Genomic DNA, 7773 nt, shown 5'->3' on the forward strand with positions numbered 1-7773 from the left:
GATTTATACAGATATTTTACAGATGATAGCAACAGGATATACTGAAAAAGTATTTGAACTACTCTCTTTTTTGGACCAATATTATGCCTTACGGAAAAAGGAATAACTTGTATTTCTAAAAGGTCATAGTTCAAGTGTCTTTGAGGTCGTGTTCCTCTGCTCAGACGTGCCTGGATAGGTATTTTACGTATCAGCTAACAACATATGTTATAGCAATCTGGTGCCTGACGGCACAGTTGATGATCTGGCACGCAACCATTGGTTGATGCATGCAACGTCTGAGTAGGGGAACACGACCTGCATGTTTCTCATAGTTGGTTCTTTTGAGAGCAGTTTGGCGTGATTCTCAGGTACAGGTCAACCCCCTGCACAGCGTGGTAACAGCTCAGATATCTGGATTGTATAACTTTACTAAACAGGTGTAATATATGCAATAAATTAAACAGATATGTCTTCATATATAACTTTATCCTCTATCTTATGAGTCAGGTCCCTAGCCACAGCACATGCCCACCCACATACCTGACATTCATTCTACTCTATATTTTCCTCTTTATCATTGTATGTATAAAAATGGTTAAACATTTTAAAAAACACTCCCTTTTAAAACCATTGTCTTTACGATGAAGGTATTACTGATGTTTTTGAATACACTGGAGAGCCACTGCGGGAGGTGACTGCTTTCACTTCATAGAGTGTGATAAATGTGTGGCATTTTTCTTTTCTTTTTTTTACATAAAATGAATTCACATGACATACTGCCTGTATGTACAATATTGAATCAATTCTATACTGAGTACACACAACATTAAGAACACCTGCTCTTTCCATGACATACACTGACCAGGTGAATCCAGATGAAAGCTATGATGCCTTATTGATGTCACCTGTTAAATCCACTTCAATCAGTGTAGATGAAGGGGAGGAGAGAGGTTAAAGAAGGATTTTTAAGCCTTGAGACAATTGAGACATGGATTGTGCATGTATGCCATTCAGAGGATGAATGGACAAGACAAAAGATTTAAGTGCCTTTGAACGGGGTATGGTAGTAGGTGCCAGAACTGCAATGCTGCTGGGTTTTTCACACTCAACAGTTTCCCGTGTGTATCAAGAATGGTCCACCACCCAAAGGACATCCAGCCAACTTGACACAACTGTGGGAAGCATTGGAGTCAACATAGGCCAGCATCCGTGTGGAAAGCTTTCAACACCTTGTAGAGTCCATACCCCGACGAATTGAGGCTGTTCTGAAGGGGGTTATATGAGAACAATCAACTTTTTATCTCACATTCTGTGAGCAGAAAATATGGAATGATTCATATAAACCTTCATAACTTGCTGATGTGATTATGTGAATGCTCATTATTCCAAATAATAAACTATGGTCTCTTTCACTGGAATAATTGCAAACTTGTCACCAGCACACAGGCAGACATTCTAGTAGTGAGCCAAATATCTATTTTATATGCCTTTTCAGTGGATTATTGCTCAGGAAAAAGAAACAGGGTAAAGTGGAAATATTCAGAAAGCACTGGATTGAGATGTGTACCTCTAGAGCAGGAACAGTCAAGCTCTCCTGTTCTAGAGATGGTCATTGTTGCTGTATTAACCATTAAGGCACTGTGTGTCACAGTTGTAGGAAGAATCAGACGTGATCTGGGGTGGATTTCACTAAGTAAGATCAAGATCAAGTTAGCCAGCTAACTTCAAAAAATATTCAGAAACTTAATTTGTCCTAGTTGAATTTGAAATGGACTCAATACTCTGTGTAACAATGTTTATAAAACCTGTTTATAAATTAGAAAAGTGTTTTTATCCGAGTTAGCTTGCTGATTATGATTATGCCTTGTGAAATACCCCCACGGCCCTATCCAGAGCCATAGCTATACATATTTATAAATAGTTATGAATGTATGTCTATGGGTCTGGCCCTAGCTAGCCCTTTGGATTCGATCTGAGTTGGTCTGGGATTACTACATTCCTCAAAATTCCAGAAATCCCGGTTGGAAGGAGGGAGGGAATAAGCAGGAACAAGGATTTCTGGAAAAATTCAGAATTTTGGGAAAGTTACTGGAATTTTGCAATATTATCTGTGCTTTTAAGGATTGACCAGAGATCAGATTAGTGTTGATGTCTCCTCTCTCTCTGGCTCTGTTGCTGCTGGTTACGGCTGCCCTGACGTTTCTGGTTGTAGTTCTTCTATTGGTCTTGATTGTTTTGATTGTTATATTGTTGGTTTTGATAGTTGTATTGGTGGTTTTGATAGTTGTATTGGTGCTGGTTTTGATTGTTGTGATTGTACTGATTCTGGTTATGATTGTGATTTCCGGTACGTTGCCTAGAAAGGAAAGACTTCTGGTAGGTAGCGGCTGAAAAAACAAAAGGAGAGATTGTTAATGTCGTTGGATGAAGGCCCTGATTAGATGGTGTGTGTAGTCAGTTCTGGTAGTCATTGAGACAGCGGAAGTGGACGGTACTCACGGCTCATGCAGGTGATCTTTGGGCTGTCCCATTGGCCGTTGTCACGGCAGCGGATGGTGGGGACATGTCTCTGTATGAAGCCGTTTTTACAGTGGTAGCGAACCAGAGTGTTGATCTCATAACAAGGCTTCATAGAACCAAACACACAGGCATCCTTCACTACTGGGGGCTGGCTGCAAGAGACTGGAGGGAGGAGAGAGGACAGGGGTAAGGTGTGTGTGTGTGAGTGTGAGTGTGAGTGTGAGTGTGAGTGTGTGTGTGTTTGTGTGTGTGTGTGTGTGTGTGTGTGTGTGTGAGAGAGAGTGAGTGAGTGAGTGCATGTCAGAGTTGGGATCAATTCCAATTCAATTCCAATCAAATCAGGAAGTACATTGAAATTCCAATTCCAATTCTCTTCAATGATTTTCAATGACAAAATTGAAATTTGGTTTACATTCTGAATTTACTGGAATTTAAATGGAATTGACCCCAACCCTGGTGTGTGTGTGTTACCTGTGCCCTTCTTGCAGGTGAAGGTGAGGTGGTAGTTGCAGGGTACATCGTTCCACTGTCCTCCCTCGTGCCAGATCATCACCACACAGTCCTCACCAGACTGGAAGAAACTGTCTGGCTGGTTGGGACGCCAGTGCTCATATTGCTGCAAACAAACAATTACACACTCTCATCATCACCAAAGTTTAGACCTTTTTACTGCACCCACATTCACTAACAGCTAAACAGCACCACAGTTACTCTGATAGCTCACACAGCCCTTATTGTATAAGATCATCATTCACAATACACCTCACCTGTAAGGTTGTCAACGTATAACACAGGGGAGGAATCTCATTGTAACTTCTATACCAATCTCATTCATCACGAGCTACTATAGGGACCAGATGACAATACCTTTTAACAAGCCTATTGGTTTATTACACAAGGTTTCTTTGTTAACCCTGCTATTCTGTGACCTGTCTGAAGATTTACTAACTAAACCGCCTCTAGAGGAAAGAACCCAGTGGAGACTCCTACCGTGACAGAATAGTGCTGAGGTGGTTAGTCTGTGGCTGTAATACACAGAGAGGGCATACTGGGGCGCTATTGCTCCATCTCAGTGAGCCAGACCCATAATCTCTACTGTGAAACTGAACCAGATGTTTAGCTAACCCCGACCACCCCCCACCACCCTCTGGCATGGGGACAGGGGGAATTCTCCCCAACTTTCCCCGCCTCCCCCTTCTCTTCTTTAGGATATTTTTGTTGCAGCGTCCCTGGTCCAAACGGCTACAGCTATGCATTAACGCGTGTTAACTCAAACACACACCCAAACACACACGTACACTTAGAACTGAACAAGGGTGTGTCTTGCAGTACTGAGCGATAACTCCGTTTAAAAAAAACATTGTTTCAACAGTATCATCTGTGTCTCTCTCTTGTGGCTGTGTGCGCACAGCAACACACACACACACACACACACACACACACACACACACACACACACACACACACACACACACACACACACACACACACACACACACACACACACACACACACACACACACACACACACTGTCCTTACTCCATATCTCAGCTCACACTTCATACAGAGAAAACAGCTGGACATTCTCTTGAGCTGCGCAGTTTGTGTGTGTGTGTGTGTGTGTGTGTGTGTGTGTGTGTGTGTGTGAGAGTGTGTGATAAGACCATTTGTAACACCCATATCACATCATATCATACACTATGTGGCCAAAAGTATGTGGACGCCTGGTCGTCGAACATCTCATTCCAAAATCATGGGCATTAATATGGAGTTGGTCCCCCCTTTGCTGCTATAACAACAGCCTCCGCTCTTCTGGGAAGGCTTTCCACTAGATGTTGGAACATTGCTGCGAGGACTTGCTTCCATTCAGCCACAAGAGCATTAATGACGTCGCGCACTGATGTTGGGCGATTAGGCAGTCGGCGCTCCAATTCATCCCAAAGGTGTTCAATAGGGTTGAGGTCAGGGCTCTGTGCAGGCAAGTCAAGTTCTTCCACAAACTGTTGCTACAAAGTTGGAAGAATGTAATTGTATGCTGTAGAGTTAAGATCACCCTTCACTGGAACTAAGGGGCCTAGCCCGAACCATGAAAAACAGACCCAGACCATTATTCCCCCTACACCAAACTTTACAGTTGGCACTATGCATTGGGGCAGGTAGCGTTCTCCTGGCATCCGCCAAACCCAGATTAGTCTATTGGAATGCCAGATGGTGAAGCGTGATTCATCAGTCCAGAGAACGTGTTTCCACTGCTCCAGAGTCCAATGGCGGCGACCTTTACACCTCTCCAGCCGACGCATAGCATAGCGCATGGTGATCTTAGGCTTATGTGTGGCTGCTCGACCATGGCAACCCATTTCATGAAGCTCCTGAAGAGCAGTTATTGTGCTGACGTTACTTCCAGAGGCAGTTTGGAACTCAGTAGTGGGTGTTGCAACCGAGGACAGACGATTTTGAGCTTGTGTGGCCAACCACTTCGCGGCTGAGCCGTTATTGCTCCAAGACGTTTCCACTTCACAGCACTTACAGTTCACCGGGGCAGCTCTAGCAGGGCAGAAATTTGACGAACTGACTTGTTGGAAAGGTGGCATCCTATGACGGTGCCACGCTGAAAGTCACTCTTCAGTACGGGCTATTCTACTGCCAATGTTTGTCTATGGAGATTGCATGGCTGTGTGCTCGATGTTATACACTTGTCAGCAACGTGTGTGGCTGAAATAGCCGAATCCACAAATTTGAAGGGGTGTCCACATACTTTGGACCATGTAGTGTATCTAATCAGGGGGATTTTCTCCTGTCTTACCATGATGCTGCCGTCTGTCCAGCGGAAGTCTCTCTCATACATCTTGTCGTTCAGACCGATCCACTGGTAGTCATGGCCCAGACCTGGGGGTGAGAAACAACAGTTAGGCCTGCTTCTGTCTAGCTCTCCAACAGGAAATCACAAAGACATTTTAAGATGTGTGAATCACCAGCTTCCTTGTTCCCAAAGCCTGCTTTGTAAGCCCCAAAACACTGCAAATCTCTCCCTCTTTCCCCCTTTCTGGTTGAATCAACGTTGTTTCCACGTCAATGTGGAACTTTTAAATTCAATGACATGGTGAAATGTGTTGATTTTACACTGAATTCACGTTAGTTGACAACTCAACAAAATGTAAATCATAACTAGACGTTGAACTGACGTCTGTGCCCAGTGGGTAGTTTGCAGTGTGTGCATGAATGATACAGACCAGAGCAGAGGGGGTACTTACTGTGCAGTAGGTAAGCAGCCCTAGGGTATGGCGTGAGTCCCCCCTACTGTGAACTGTCCCCAATAAACTAGTCAGCAAAACTGGGTCATGTTGTCATGTTGTTACCACAGCCTGAGCTGCATGTTGCACAAACATCAGTCTTTTACAGTTTGTTGTGCAGACTCATCAAAACAGTTTCATTATGGAGACTTGAGTGCTACATATGACACACAATATCTCTATGCCCCATACTCTCTACCCTCTGACCTCTCACCCTAACCTGGACCTGTTACCTGTGACCAATGACAACCTAAGGGAGGCGGGACTTACGGTTGACATACAGCTGCTCCTCCTGTGACAGGACACTGGCTAGGTGGGCTCCTTGGACACGACACTCTCTCTCGGCGGCGTCCCAGGTCCGACGGTGGGTGATGTACTTATAACAATGGCTCTCGAACTTCTGCCAGCCATACTCACACACCTCTGTGTCTGGGGGGAGAGAGAGGCAGAGAGAGGAATCATTGACTATCAGAGGAATCAATGGCTAACAATATCCACAGAGATTAAACAAATTGCACAAAATTAGGGGAGAAGAGAGAGAAACAGAGACATAGAAACAGAGTGAGAGAGTTAAAGAGAGAGAAACTAAAACGAAGGGTGGACTATAAAAGAGAAAGAGCTCCAGCTGGTTTAGAAAGGTCCCTGACTGAATGAGCTCACAGACTCACAGTTGGTGCTCATTATCCTCTTTGGAAACCCTCACAAGTTCCCCTGTTCTCTAGGCCAAACACACACACACACACACACACACACAAGATTGCTCGCTCTCATGCATTCACACACATTGATCCGCCTGTGTAAGTCGAGTATAGAAGAGCATGCTACTGCACTAAGGGACTGTAGCTCCATAGTGAACCCTCTTTGTTAATTTTGGACTTTGCTAGATTTGGTCATGAAGTGTATGTTAGTGGGTCCACAATGCTATGTCAGAACACCATGATCTGGCATGCTGCTGGCTTGGATGAGATGACTATTCACACACATGATTCTCTGGTGAGCTGTTCTAATAGAATTACAATTCTGAATAGTTGCTTAGAGTAGTTTCATTCTTCTAGAAGTTTATTCTGAGTGTTCTACTGTAGAATGTTGAATGGGTTCAATATGTTATGAAAAGCAACACATCATGTGTTGACATAATTTAATGATGAGACACTTGATACAGCGAATGCCAATCTGCAAAAACCACTGTTAACTTCTCGGGTCTGTTTTGCTTGTTTCCCGCGAGTCTTGTTGCTAAGTTCGTTGCTAGGGAATGGCCAGTGTTGTTCATATCGTACGGGCTGAATAGGCAGGTCTTTGTGATGTCATCAATTATAATGTCTAGAGAAACATACAAACATTATAAAGGGTTAAAGCAAGACTGGTAGACTGAGAGTGCATGTGGTGTGTGTTAGGTAGGGGGTTACGGGGTGGCAGGTGTCCTAGCAGTTAGAGTGCTGGCCAGTAACCCAGAGGTTGACCGCTTGAATCCCTGAGCCGACAAGGTGAAAAATCTGTCGTTCTGCCTCTGAGCAACGCCCCCACAACAACAGCTCCCCGGGCGCCCAATGTGGCAGCCCTGCGCACCTCTCTGATTCAGAGGGGTTGGGTTAAAAGCGGAAGTCAAGTTTCGGCTGGACCTGGAGTGCAATTGACAATAATATTACATTTAATCAAGGCCTCAGGGTACGTCTATCATCAGCAAACTTCAGATCACCTTTATTAACTTATCATACCCCCGTCCCTGGCTACACACGTATGCACATACTTACACACACACGCACATGCTCACACACACACACACACACACTAACACACACACACAATGTCAACGAGCAGCTCTGTACTGGATAAAGAGTTGGTTTGGTCAATGCCAGTGGTTAGTACAGCCTGCATTGATCCAGTTCACCACAGCTGCAACAACTTTCTAATAAAATAATGGACTAATTCTCTCCTTTCTCTCTCTCCTCTGGCCCACTAGCAGCAGAACACAGCTGTGGT

General features: G+C 44.4%; 1 pseudogene across 1 annotated transcript in view; it reads right to left on the reverse strand.

Moving 5' to 3' along the window:
• Positions 1–2121: 2121 nt before the first annotated feature.
• The window catches only part of LOC311117102, a 21510-nt pseudogene continuing 15858 nt past the window's right edge, over positions 2122–7773 (reverse strand). Inside the window, exons 8-12 of the transcript in view lie at positions 6064–6222; positions 5307–5389; positions 2974–3118; positions 2482–2664; positions 2122–2369 (exon numbers count right to left, since the gene is read on the reverse strand). The product of the transcript in view is annotated as an uncharacterized misc_RNA (transcript). The remainder of the gene's footprint in view (positions 2370–2481; positions 2665–2973; positions 3119–5306; positions 5390–6063; positions 6223–7773) is intronic.

Source organism: Coregonus lavaretus (genome assembly GCF_964263955.1).
Source record: "Coregonus lavaretus genome assembly, contig: HAP1_SCAFFOLD_401, whole genome shotgun sequence".
NCBI classification, from domain to species: Eukaryota; Metazoa; Chordata; class Actinopteri; order Salmoniformes; family Salmonidae; genus Coregonus; species Coregonus lavaretus.